Genomic DNA, 11,439 nt, shown 5'->3' with positions numbered 1-11,439 from the left:
TATTGAGAAAAGAAGTAAGTGAAGAAGAAGTGTGGAGTCGAAAGTGGTTCTCCAATTTCTCTCCACTTGCTAAAATTGCAAAGTCTCCATTATAGCATAGAAGAGAGCGTTAAAGTCGGGGATGGAAGAGGATGAAAATGGGAAGTTTACTTATAGAGAGAAGTGAGAAATGCCCTGTGTGCACACACCGGTGTCTGACCATAGAATGCATTTAAATAATGCCTCTAGAAAAGAGCTATGCATGTGCGCCTCAGTGGCCTAATGTATAAGGCACTGGCCTCCTAAGCCAGGGATTGTGGGTTCAAGTCCCATCTGAGGTGATAACAAAAATCCTCCCTCTTTCTTTTCCAGAAAATTAGGTAGATTTATTACATGCTTCCTCTCAGAAGTTTATGAGGGATTAGGTACTTTGAAACGGTCCCATTTTACTTGTGTACACTTCACAGTCACGTTAGTGTTCTGAAACTGCAAAGTAGATTTTTAAATGCCTATTTTTGTGAGATGCATTTTCGACCGGCCAGAACATATTCGTTTGGAAAAAATGATATGAATTGGATTGGTGTGAATCTTGTTTCTAGAGGTGGTGACAGGCTTTCAGCTACTTGAATAGGTCAAGCCAGGATTCATAAAACTTATACAACCTATGTGAGTGTGAAAAATTAGCATATGCAGGAAGGAGCAATTTGTACTACTTTCAAAACAGTTTCACTCCACGTCTGGAAACGTCCAGAGCTATGTAGAGCATACAAATGAGCTTTAAACTCATGAGGAAAGAGGTTTGTATGGAAAAAGGAAAACAAAAGCATATCGTACTCATAAAATTCTCAATATATAGATTCCAAAAAAGTGCTTCCAGCGAAAAGAGCTAAAAGAACACTATGGGATGTAAACCTGAATACCTTTCAATAATATGTTCTCCATCCATGCATACCACCTACATGATAAAAATCATCTCAGGTGGACGGATGACCGCGTGGCCTAATGGATAAGGCGTCTGACTTTGGATCAGAAGATTGAGGGTTCGAGTCCCTTCGTGGTTGTTTTTGGCCAATGGTCACACAATCTGCTTTACATTCAGAGTGGAAAAAGTCTTTTCCAATACTCTTGTAATCCTCACTTTCTCATTACTAATCATTAATAAAGTGGAGTACATACTGTAAACTCATTCAGGTTGCATCTTCAGTCTAACTACTTGTGCATTTTAGTGGCATTAAAAAGTGCTTCTAAGCCGACGCACTGAATATGTAATAGGTTTGCAGAATTTTGACGTGACAGAATGGGTTTTTAGCTTAAGTGTGTGTAGAAGAACTGCAAGCTGTGTGCCTATGTGTGCATAGAGTGGTACATGTGTAAAATCTGTATGATTTGGGCAGTTAAAGTGCTGATTTTGCCTCCGAGTAAGAAAAGTACTACACAAAATGTATAAAGGATCGGACATTGGCTGCCTTTGCTGATGCCCCCATTGCCTAATTTGTAGTGCAATGGTTAAGTTGCAGAGTGTGGTTGAACTTGGTTAGGAGACTTAGTGCCTCTTTCCGTGTCCTACTGATGATAAGGATGGCTTGATACCATTTTCTAAGCCCAGTATATTGAGAAAAGAAGTAAGTGAAGAAGAAGTGTGGAGTCGAAAGTGGTTCTCCAATTTCTCTCCACTTGCTAAAATTGCAAAGTCTCCATTATAGCATAGAAGAGAGCGTTAAAGTCGGGGATGGAAGAGGATGAAAATGGGAAGTTTACTTATAGAGAGAAGTGAGAAATGCCCTGTGTGCACACACCGTTGTCTTACCATAGAATACATTTAAATAATGCCTCTAGAAAAGAGCTATGCATGTGTGCCTCAGTGGCCTAATGGATAAGGCACTGGCCTCCTAAGCCAGGGATTGTGGGTTTGAGTCCCATCTGAGGTGATAACAAAAATCCTCCATATATCTTTTCCAGAAAATTAGGGAGATTTATTACATGCTTCCTCTCAGAAGTTTATGAGGGATTAGTTACTTTGAAACGGACCCATTTTACTTGTGTACAATTCACAGTCATGTTAGTGTTCTGAAACTGCAACGTATATTTTTAAATGCCTATTTTTGTGAGATGCATTTTCGACCGGCCAGAACATATTCCTTTGGAAAAAATTATTTGAATTGGATTTCTGTGAATCTTGTTTCTAGAGGTGGTGACAGGCTTTCAGCTACTTGAATAGGTCAAGCCAGGATTCATAAAACTTATACAACCTATGTGAGTGTGAAAAATTAGCATATGCAGGAAGGAGCAATTTGTCCTACTTTGAAAACAGTTTCACTCCACGTCTGGAAACTTCCAGAGTTATGTAGAGAATGCAAATGAGCTTTAAACGCATGAGGAAAGAGGTTTGTCTGCAAAAAGGAAAACAAAAGCATATCGTACTCATAAAATACTCAATATATAGATTCCAAAAAAGTGCTTCCAGAGAAAAGAGCTGAAAGAACACTATGGGATGTAAACCTGAATACCTTTCAATAATATGTTCTCCATCCATGCATACCACCTACATGATAAAAATCATCTCAGGTGGATGGATGACCGCGTGGCCTAATGGATAAGGCGTCTGACTTTGGATCAGAAGATTAAGGGTTCGAGTCCCTTTGTGGTCGTTTTTGGCCAATGGTCACACAATCTGCTTTACATTCAGAATCGGAAAAAGTCTTTTCCAATACTCTTGTAGTCCTCACTTTCTCATTACTAATCATTAATAAAGTGGAGTACATAATGTAAACTCATTCAGGTTGCATCTTCAGTCTAACTACTTGTGCATTTTAGTGGCATTAAAAAGTGCTTCTATGCCGACGCACTGAATATGTAATAGGTTTGCAGAATTTTGACGTGACAGAATGGGTTTTTAGCTTAAGTGTGTGTAGAAGAACTGCAAGGTGTGTGCCTATGTGTGCATAGAGTGCTACATGTGTAAAGTCTGTATGATTTGGGCAGTTAAAGTGCTGATTTTGCCTCCGAGTAAGAAAAGTACTACACAAAATGTATAAAGGATCGGCACATTGGCTGCCTTTGCTGATGCCCCCGTTGCCTAATTTGTAGTGCAATGGTTAAGTTGCAGAGTGTGGTTGAACTTGGTTAGTAGACTTGGTGCCTCTTTCCGTGTCCTGCTGATGATAAGGATGGCTTGATACCATTTTCTAAGCCCAGTATATTGAGAAAAGAAGTAAGTGAAGAAGAAGTGTGGAGTCGAAAGTGGTTCTCCAATTTCTCTCCACTTGCTAAAATTGCAAAGTCTCCATTATAGCATAGAAGAGAGCGTTAAAGTCGGGGATGGAAGAGGATGAAAATGGGAAGTTTACTTATAGAGAGAAGTGAGAAATGCCCTGTGTGCACACACCGGTGTCTGACCATAGAATGCATTTAAATAATGCCTCTAGAAAAGAGCTATGCATGTGCGCCTCAGTGGCCTAATGTATAAGGCACTGGCCTCCTAAGCCAGGGATTGTGGGTTCAAGTCCCATCTGAGGTGATAACAAAAATCCTCCCTCTTTCTTTTCCAGAAAATTAGGTAGATTTATTACATGCTTCCTCTCAGAAGTTTATGAGGGATTAGGTACTTTGAAACGGTCCCATTTTACTTGTGTACACTTCACAGTCACGTTAGTGTTCTGAAACTGCAAAGTAGATTTTTAAATGCCTATTTTTGTGAGATGCATTTTCGACCGGCCAGAACATATTCGTTTGGAAAAAATGATATGAATTGGATTGGTGTGAATCTTGTTTCTAGAGGTGGTGACAGGCTTTCAGCTACTTGAATAGGTCAAGCCAGGATTCATAAAACTTATACAACCTATGTGAGTGTGAAAAATTAGCATATGCAGGAAGGAGCAATTTGTACTACTTTCAAAACAGTTTCACTCCACGTCTGGAAACGTCCAGAGCTATGTAGAGCATACAAATGAGCTTTAAACTCATGAGGAAAGAGGTTTGTATGGAAAAAGGAAAACAAAAGCATATCGTACTCATAAAATTCTCAATATATAGATTCCAAAAAAGTGCTTCCAGCGAAAAGAGCTAAAAGAACACTATGGGATGTAAACCTGAATACCTTTCAATAATATGTTCTCCATCCATGCATACCACCTACATGATAAAAATCATCTCAGGTGGACGGATGACCGCGTGGCCTAATGGATAAGGCGTCTGACTTTGGATCAGAAGATTGAGGGTTCGAGTCCCTTCGTGGTTGTTTTTGGCCAATGGTCACACAATCTGCTTTACATTCAGAGTGGAAAAAGTCTTTTCCAATACTCTTGTAATCCTCACTTTCTCATTACTAATCATTAATAAAGTGGAGTACATACTGTAAACTCATTCAGGTTGCATCTTCAGTCTAACTACTTGTGCATTTTAGTGGCATTAAAAAGTGCTTCTAAGCCGACGCACTGAATATGTAATAGGTTTGCAGAATTTTGACGTGACAGAATGGGTTTTTAGCTTAAGTGTGTGTAGAAGAACTGCAAGCTGTGTGCCTATGTGTGCATAGAGTGGTACATGTGTAAAATCTGTATGATTTGGGCAGTTAAAGTGCTGATTTTGCCTCCGAGTAAGAAAAGTACTACACAAAATGTATAAAGGATCGGACATTGGCTGCCTTTGCTGATGCCCCCATTGCCTAATTTGTAGTGCAATGGTTAAGTTGCAGAGTGTGGTTGAACTTGGTTAGGAGACTTAGTGCCTCTTTCCGTGTCCTACTGATGATAAGGATGGCTTGATACCATTTTCTAAGCCCAGTATATTGAGAAAAGAAGTAAGTGAAGAAGAAGTGTGGAGTCGAAAGTGGTTCTCCAATTTCTCTCCACTTGCTAAAATTGCAAAGTCTCCATTATAGCATAGAAGAGAGCGTTTAAGTCGCGATGGAAGAGGATGAAAATGGGAAGTTTACTTATAGAGAGAAGTGAGAAATGCCCTGTGTGCACACACCGTTGTCTTACCATAGAATACATTTAAATAATGCCTCTAGAAAAGAGCTATGCATGTGTGCCTCAGTGGCCTAATGGATAAGGCACTGGCCTCCTAAGCCAGGGATTGTGGGTTTGAGTCCCATCTGAGGTGATAACAAAAATCCTCCATATATCTTTTCCAGAAAATTAGGGAGATTTATTACATGCTTCCTCTCAGAAGTTTATGAGGGATTAGTTACTTTGAAACGGACCCATTTTACTTGTGTACAATTCACAGTCATGTTAGTGTTCTGAAACTGCAACGTATATTTTTAAATGCCTATTTTTGTGAGATGCATTTTCGACCGGCCAGAACATATTCCTTTGGAAAAAATTATTTGAATTGGATTTCTGTGAATCTTGTTTCTAGAGGTGGTGACAGGCTTTCAGCTACTTGAATAGGTCAAGCCAGGATTCATAAAACTTATACAACCTATGTGAGTGTGAAAAATTAGCATATGCAGGAAGGAGCAATTTGTCCTACTTTGAAAACAGTTTCACTCCACGTCTGGAAACTTCCAGAGTTATGTAGAGAATGCAAATGAGCTTTAAACGCATGAGGAAAGAGGTTTGTCTGCAAAAAGGAAAACAAAAGCATATCGTACTCATAAAATACTCAATATATAGATTCCAAAAAAGTGCTTCCAGAGAAAAGAGCTGAAAGAACACTATGGGATGTAAACCTGAATACCTTTCAATAATATGTTCTCCATCCATGCATACCACCTACATGATAAAAATCATCTCAGGTGGATGGATGACCGCGTGGCCTAATGGATAAGGCGTCTGACTTTGGATCAGAAGATTAAGGGTTCGAGTCCCTTTGTGGTCGTTTTTGGCCAATGGTCACACAATCTGCTTTACATTCAGAGGCGGAAAAAGTCTTTTCCAATACTCTTGTAGTCCTCACTTTCTCATTACTAATCATTAATAAAGTGGAGTACATACTGTAAACTCATTCAGGTTGCATCTTCAGTCTAACTACTTGTGCATTTTAGTGGCATTAAAAAGTGCTTCTATGCCGACGCACTGAATATGTAATAGGTTTGCAGAATTTTGACGTGACACAATGGGGTTTTAGCTTAAGTGTGTGTAGAAGAACTGCAAGGTGTGTGCCTATGTGTGCATAGAGTGGTACATGTGTAAAATCTGTATGATTTGGGCAGTTAAAGTGCTGATTTTGCCTCCGAGTAAGAAAAGTACTACACAAAATGTATAAAGGATCGGCACATTGACTGCCTTTGCTGATGCCCCCGTTGCCTAATTTGTAGTGCAATGGTTAAGTTGCAGAGTGTGGTTGAACTTGGTTAGGAGACTTAGTGCCTCTTTCCGTGTCCTACTGATGATAAGGATGGCTTGATACCATTTTCTAAGCCCAGTATATTGAGAAAAGAAGTAAGTGAAGAAGAAGTGTGGAGTCGAAAGTGGTTCTCCAATTTCTCTCCACTTGCTAAAATTGCAAAGTCTCCATTATAGCATAGACGAGAGCGTTAAAGTCGGGGATGGAAGAGGATGAAAATGGGAAGTTTACTTATAGAGAGAAGTGAGAAATGCCCTGTGTGCACACACCGGTGTCTGACCATAGAATACATTTAAATAATGCCTCTAGAAAAGAGCTATGCATGTGTGCCTCAGTGGCCTAATGGATAAGGCACTGGCCTCCTACGCCAGGGATTGTGGGTTCGAGTCCCATCTGAGGTGATAACAAAAATCCTCCCTCTTTCTTTTCCAGAAAATTAGGTAGATTTATTACATGCTTCCTCTCAGAAGTTTATGAGGGATTAGGTACTTTGAAACTGTCCCATTTTACTTGTGTACACTTCACAGTCATGTTAGTGTTCTGAAACTGCAAAGTAGATTTTTAAATGCCTATTTTTGTGAGATGTATTTTCGACCGGCCAGAACATATTCCTTTGGAAAAAATGATATGAATTTGATTGGTGTGAATCTTGTTTCTAGAGGTGGTGACAGGCTTTCAGCTACTTGAATAGGTCAAGCCAGGATTCATAAAACTTATACAACCTATGTGAGTGTGAAAAATTAGCATATGCAGGAAGGAGCAATTTGTACTACTTTCAAAACAGTTTCACTCCACGTCTGGAAACGTCCAGAGCTATGTAGAGCATACAAATGAGCTTTAAACTCATGAGGAAAGAGGTTTGTATGCAAAAAGGAAAACAAAAGCATATCGTACTCATGAAATTCTCAATATATAGATTCCAAAAAAGTGCTTCCAGCGAAAAGAGCTGAAAGAACACTATGGGATGTAAACCTGAATACCTTTCAATAATATGTTCTCCATCCATGCATACCACCTACATGATAAAAATCATCTCAGGTGAACGGATGACCGCGTGGCCTAATGGATAAGGCGTCTGACTTTGGATCAGAAGATTGAGGGTTCGTTTTTGGCCAATGGTCACACAATCTGCTTTACATTCAGAGTGGAAAAAGTCTTTTCCAATACTCTTGTAGTCCTCACTTTCTCATTACTAATCATTAATAAAGTGGAGTACATACTGTAAACTCATTCAGGTTGCATCTTCAGTCTAACTACTTGTGCATTTTAGTGGCATTAAAAAGTGCTTCTATGCCGACGCACTGAATATGTAATAGGTTTGCAGAATTTTGACGTGACAGAATGGGTTTTTAGCTTAAGTGTGTGTAGAAGAACTGCAAGGTGTGTGCCTATGTGTGCATAGAGTGGTACATGTGTAAAATCTGTATGATTTGGGCAGTTAAAGTGCTGATTTTGCCTCCGAGTAAGAAAAGTACTACACAAAATGTATAAAGGATCGGCACATTGGCTGCCTTTGCTGATGCCCCCGTTGCCTAATTTGTAGTGCAATGGTTAAGTTGCAGAGTGTGGTTGAACTTGGTTAGGAGACTTAGTGCCTCTTTCCGTGTCCTACTGATGATAAGGATGGCTTGATACCATTTTCTAAGCCCAGTATATTGAGAAAAGAAGTAAGTGAAGAAGAAGTGTGGAGTCGAAAGTGGTTCTCCAATTTCTCTCCACTTGCTAAAATTGCAAAGTCTCCATTATAGCATAGAAGAGAGCGTTAAAGTCGGGGATGGAAGAGGATGAAAATGGGAAGTTTACTTATAGAGAGAAGTGAGAAATGCCCTGTGTGCACACACCGGTGTCTGACCATAGAATACATTTAAATAATGTCTCTAGAAAAGAGCTATGCATGTGTGCCTCAGTGGCCTAATGGATAAGGCATGGGCCTCCTAAGCCAGGGATTGTGGGTTCGAGTCCCATCTGAGGTAATAACAACAATCCTCCCTCTTTCTTTTCCAGAAAATTAGGGAGATTTATTACATGCTTCCTCTCAGAAGTTTATGAGGGATTAGTTACTTTGAAACGGACCCATTTTACTTGTGTACACTTCACAGTCATGTTAGTGTTCTGAAACTGCAAAGTATATTTTTAAATGCCTATTTTTGTGAGATGCATTTTCGACCGGCCAGAACATATTCCTTTGGAAAAAATTATTTGAATTGGATTTCTGTGAATCTTGTTTCTAGAGGTGGTGACAGGCTTTCAGCTACTTGAATAGGTCAAGCCAGGATTCATAAAACTTATACAACCTATGTGAGTGTGAAAAATTAGCATATGCAGGAAGGAGCAATTTGTCCTACTTTGAAAACAGTTTCACTCCACGTCTGGAAACTTCCAGAGTTATGTAGAGAATGCAAATGAGCTTTAAACGCATGAGGAAAGAGGTTTGTCTGCAAAAAGGAAAACAAAAGCATATCGTACTCATAAAATACTCAATATATAGATTCCAAAAAAGTGCTTCCAGAGAAAAGAGCTGAAAGAACACTATGGGATGTAAACCTGAATACCTTTCAATAATATGTTCTCCATCCATGCATACCACCTACATGATAAAAATCATCTCAGGTGGATGGATGACCGCGTGGCCTAATGGATAAGGCGTCTGACTTTGGATCAGAAGATTAAGGGTTCGAGTCCCTTTGTGGTCGTTTTTGGCCAATGGTCACACAATCTGCTTTACATTCAGAGGCGGAAAAAGTCTTTTCCAATACTCTTGTAGTCCTCACTTTCTCATTACTAATCATTAATAAAGTGGAGTACATACTGTAAACTCATTCAGGTTGCATCTTCAGTCTAACTACTTGTGCATTTTAGTGGCATTAAAAAGTGCTTCTATGCCGACGCACTGAATATGTAATAGGTTTGCAGAATTTTGACGTGACAGAATGGGTTTTTAGCTTAAGTGTGTGTAGAAGAACTGCAAGGTGTGTGCCTATGTGTGCATAGAGTGGTACATGTGTAAAATCTGTATGATTTGGGCAGTTAAAGTGCTGATTTTGCCTCCGAGTAAGAAAAGTACTACACAAAATGTATAAAGGATCGGCACATTGGCTGCCTTTGCTGATGCCCCCGTTGCCTAATTTGTAGTGCAATGGTTAAGTTGCAGAGTGTGGTTGAACTTGGTTAGGAGACTTAGTGCCTCTTTCCGTGTCCTACTGATGATAAGGATGGCTTGATACCATTTTCTAAGCCCAGTATATTGAGAAAAGAAGTAAGTGAAGAAGAAGTGTGGAGTCGAAAGTGGTTCTCCAATTTCTCTCCACTTGCTAAAATTGCAAAGTCTCCATTATAGCATAGAAGAGAGCGTTAAAGTCGGGGATGGAAGAGGATGAAAATGGGAAGTTTACTTATAGAGAGAAGTGAGAAATGCCCTGTGTGCACACACCGGTGTCTGACCATAGAATACATTTAAATAATGTCTCTAGAAAAGAGCTATGCATTTGTGCCTCAGTGGCCTAATGGATAAGGCACTGGCCTCCTAAGCCAGGGATTGTGGATTTGAGTCCCATCTGAGGTAATAACAAAAATCCTCCCTCTTTCTTTTCCAGAAAATTAGGGAGATTTATTACATGCTTCCTCTCAGAAGTTTATGAGGGATTAGTTACTTTGAAACGGACCCATTTTACTTGTGTACACTTCACAGTCATGTTAGTGTTCTGAAACTGCAAAGTATATTTTTAAATGCCTATTTTTGTGAGATGCATTTTCGACCGGCCAGAACATATTCCTTTGGAAAAAATTATTTGAATTGGATTTCTGTGAATCTTGTTTCTAGAGGTGGTGACAGGCTTTCAGCTACTTGAATAGGTCAAGCCAGGATTCATAAAACTTATACAACCTATGTGAGTGTGAAAAATTAGCATATGCAGGAAGGAGCAATTTGTCCTACTTTGAAAACAGTTTCACTCCACGTCTGGAAACTTCCAGAGTTATGTAGAGAATGCAAATGAGCTTTAAACGCATGAGGAAAGAGGTTTGTCTGCAAAAAGGAAAACAAAAGCATATCGTACTCATAAAATACTCAATATATAGATTCCAAAAAAGTGCTTCCAGAGAAAAGAGCTGAAAGAACACTATGGGATGTAAACCTGAATACCTTTCAATAATATGTTCTCCATCCATGCATACCACCTACATGATAAAAATCATCTCAGGTGGATGGATGACCGCGTGGCCTAATGGATAAGGCGTCTGACTTTGGATCAGAAGATTAAGGGTTCGAGTCCCTTTGTGGTCGTTTTTGGCCAATGGTCACACAATCTGCTTTACATTCAGAGGCGGAAAAAGTCTTTTCCAATACTCTTGTAGTCCTCACTTTCTCATTACTAATCATTAATAAAGTGGAGTACATAATGTAAACTCATTCAGGTTGCATCTTCAGTCTAACTACTTGTGCATTTTAGTGGCATTAAAAAGTGCTTCTATGCCGACGCACTGAATATGTAATAGGTTTGCAGAATTTTGACGTGACAGAATGGGTTTTTAGCTTAAGTGTGTGTAGAAGAACTGCAAGGTGTGTGCCTATGTGTGCATAGAGTGCTACATGTGTAAAGTCTGTATGATTTGGGCAGTTAAAGTGCTGATTTTGCCTCCGAGTAAGAAAAGTACTACACAAAATGTATAAAGGATCGGCACATTGGCTGCCTTTGCTGATGCCCCCGTTGCCTAATTTGTAGTGCAATGGTTAAGTTGCAGAGTGTGGTTGAACTTGGTTAGTAGACTTGGTGCCTCTTTCCGTGTCCTGCTGATGATAAGGATGGCTTGATACCATTTTCTAAGCCCAGTATATTGAGAAAAGAAGTAAGTGAAGAAGAAGTGTGGAGTCGAAAGTGGTTCTCCAATTTCTCTCCACTTGCTAAAATTGCAAAGTCTCCATTATAGCATAGAAGAGAGCGTTAAAGTCGGGGATGGAAGAGGATGAAAATGGGAAGTTTACTTATAGAGAGAAGTGAGAAATGCCCTGTGTGCACACACCAGTGTCTGACCATAGAATACATTTAAATAATGCCTCTAGAAAAGAGCTATGCATGTGCGCCTCAGTGGCCTAATGTATAAGGCACTGGCCTCCTAAGCCAGGGATTGTGGGTTCAAGTCCCATCTGAGGTGATAACAAAAATCCTCCCT

General features: G+C 39.7%; 3 non-coding genes across 3 annotated transcripts; all 3 read left to right on the top strand.

Annotated features, from left to right (window-relative positions):
* The first annotated feature begins 1,834 nt into the window (after positions 1–1,834).
* TRNAR-CCU (transfer RNA arginine (anticodon CCU)) lies at positions 1,835–1,907 on the top strand. Its single transcript has one exon. It is a non-coding gene; the product is annotated as a tRNA-Arg (tRNA).
* A 3,102-nt stretch (positions 1,908–5,009) lies between these two features.
* Positions 5,010–5,082, top strand: TRNAR-CCU (transfer RNA arginine (anticodon CCU)). The gene has a single exon. It is a non-coding gene; the product is annotated as a tRNA-Arg (tRNA).
* A 1,516-nt stretch (positions 5,083–6,598) lies between these two features.
* TRNAR-CCU (transfer RNA arginine (anticodon CCU)) lies at positions 6,599–6,671 on the top strand. Its single transcript has one exon. It is a non-coding gene; the product is annotated as a tRNA-Arg (tRNA).
* The last annotated feature ends 4,768 nt before the right edge of the window (positions 6,672–11,439 follow it).

This window comes from Triturus cristatus, chromosome 4_1 (assembly GCF_964204655.1).
Source record: "Triturus cristatus chromosome 4_1, aTriCri1.1, whole genome shotgun sequence".
In the NCBI taxonomy this organism is placed as follows: Eukaryota; Metazoa; Chordata; class Amphibia; order Caudata; family Salamandridae; genus Triturus; species Triturus cristatus.
Note: the sequence above shows the minus strand (reverse complement) of the source record. Positions and strands in the feature narration are given on the sequence as shown.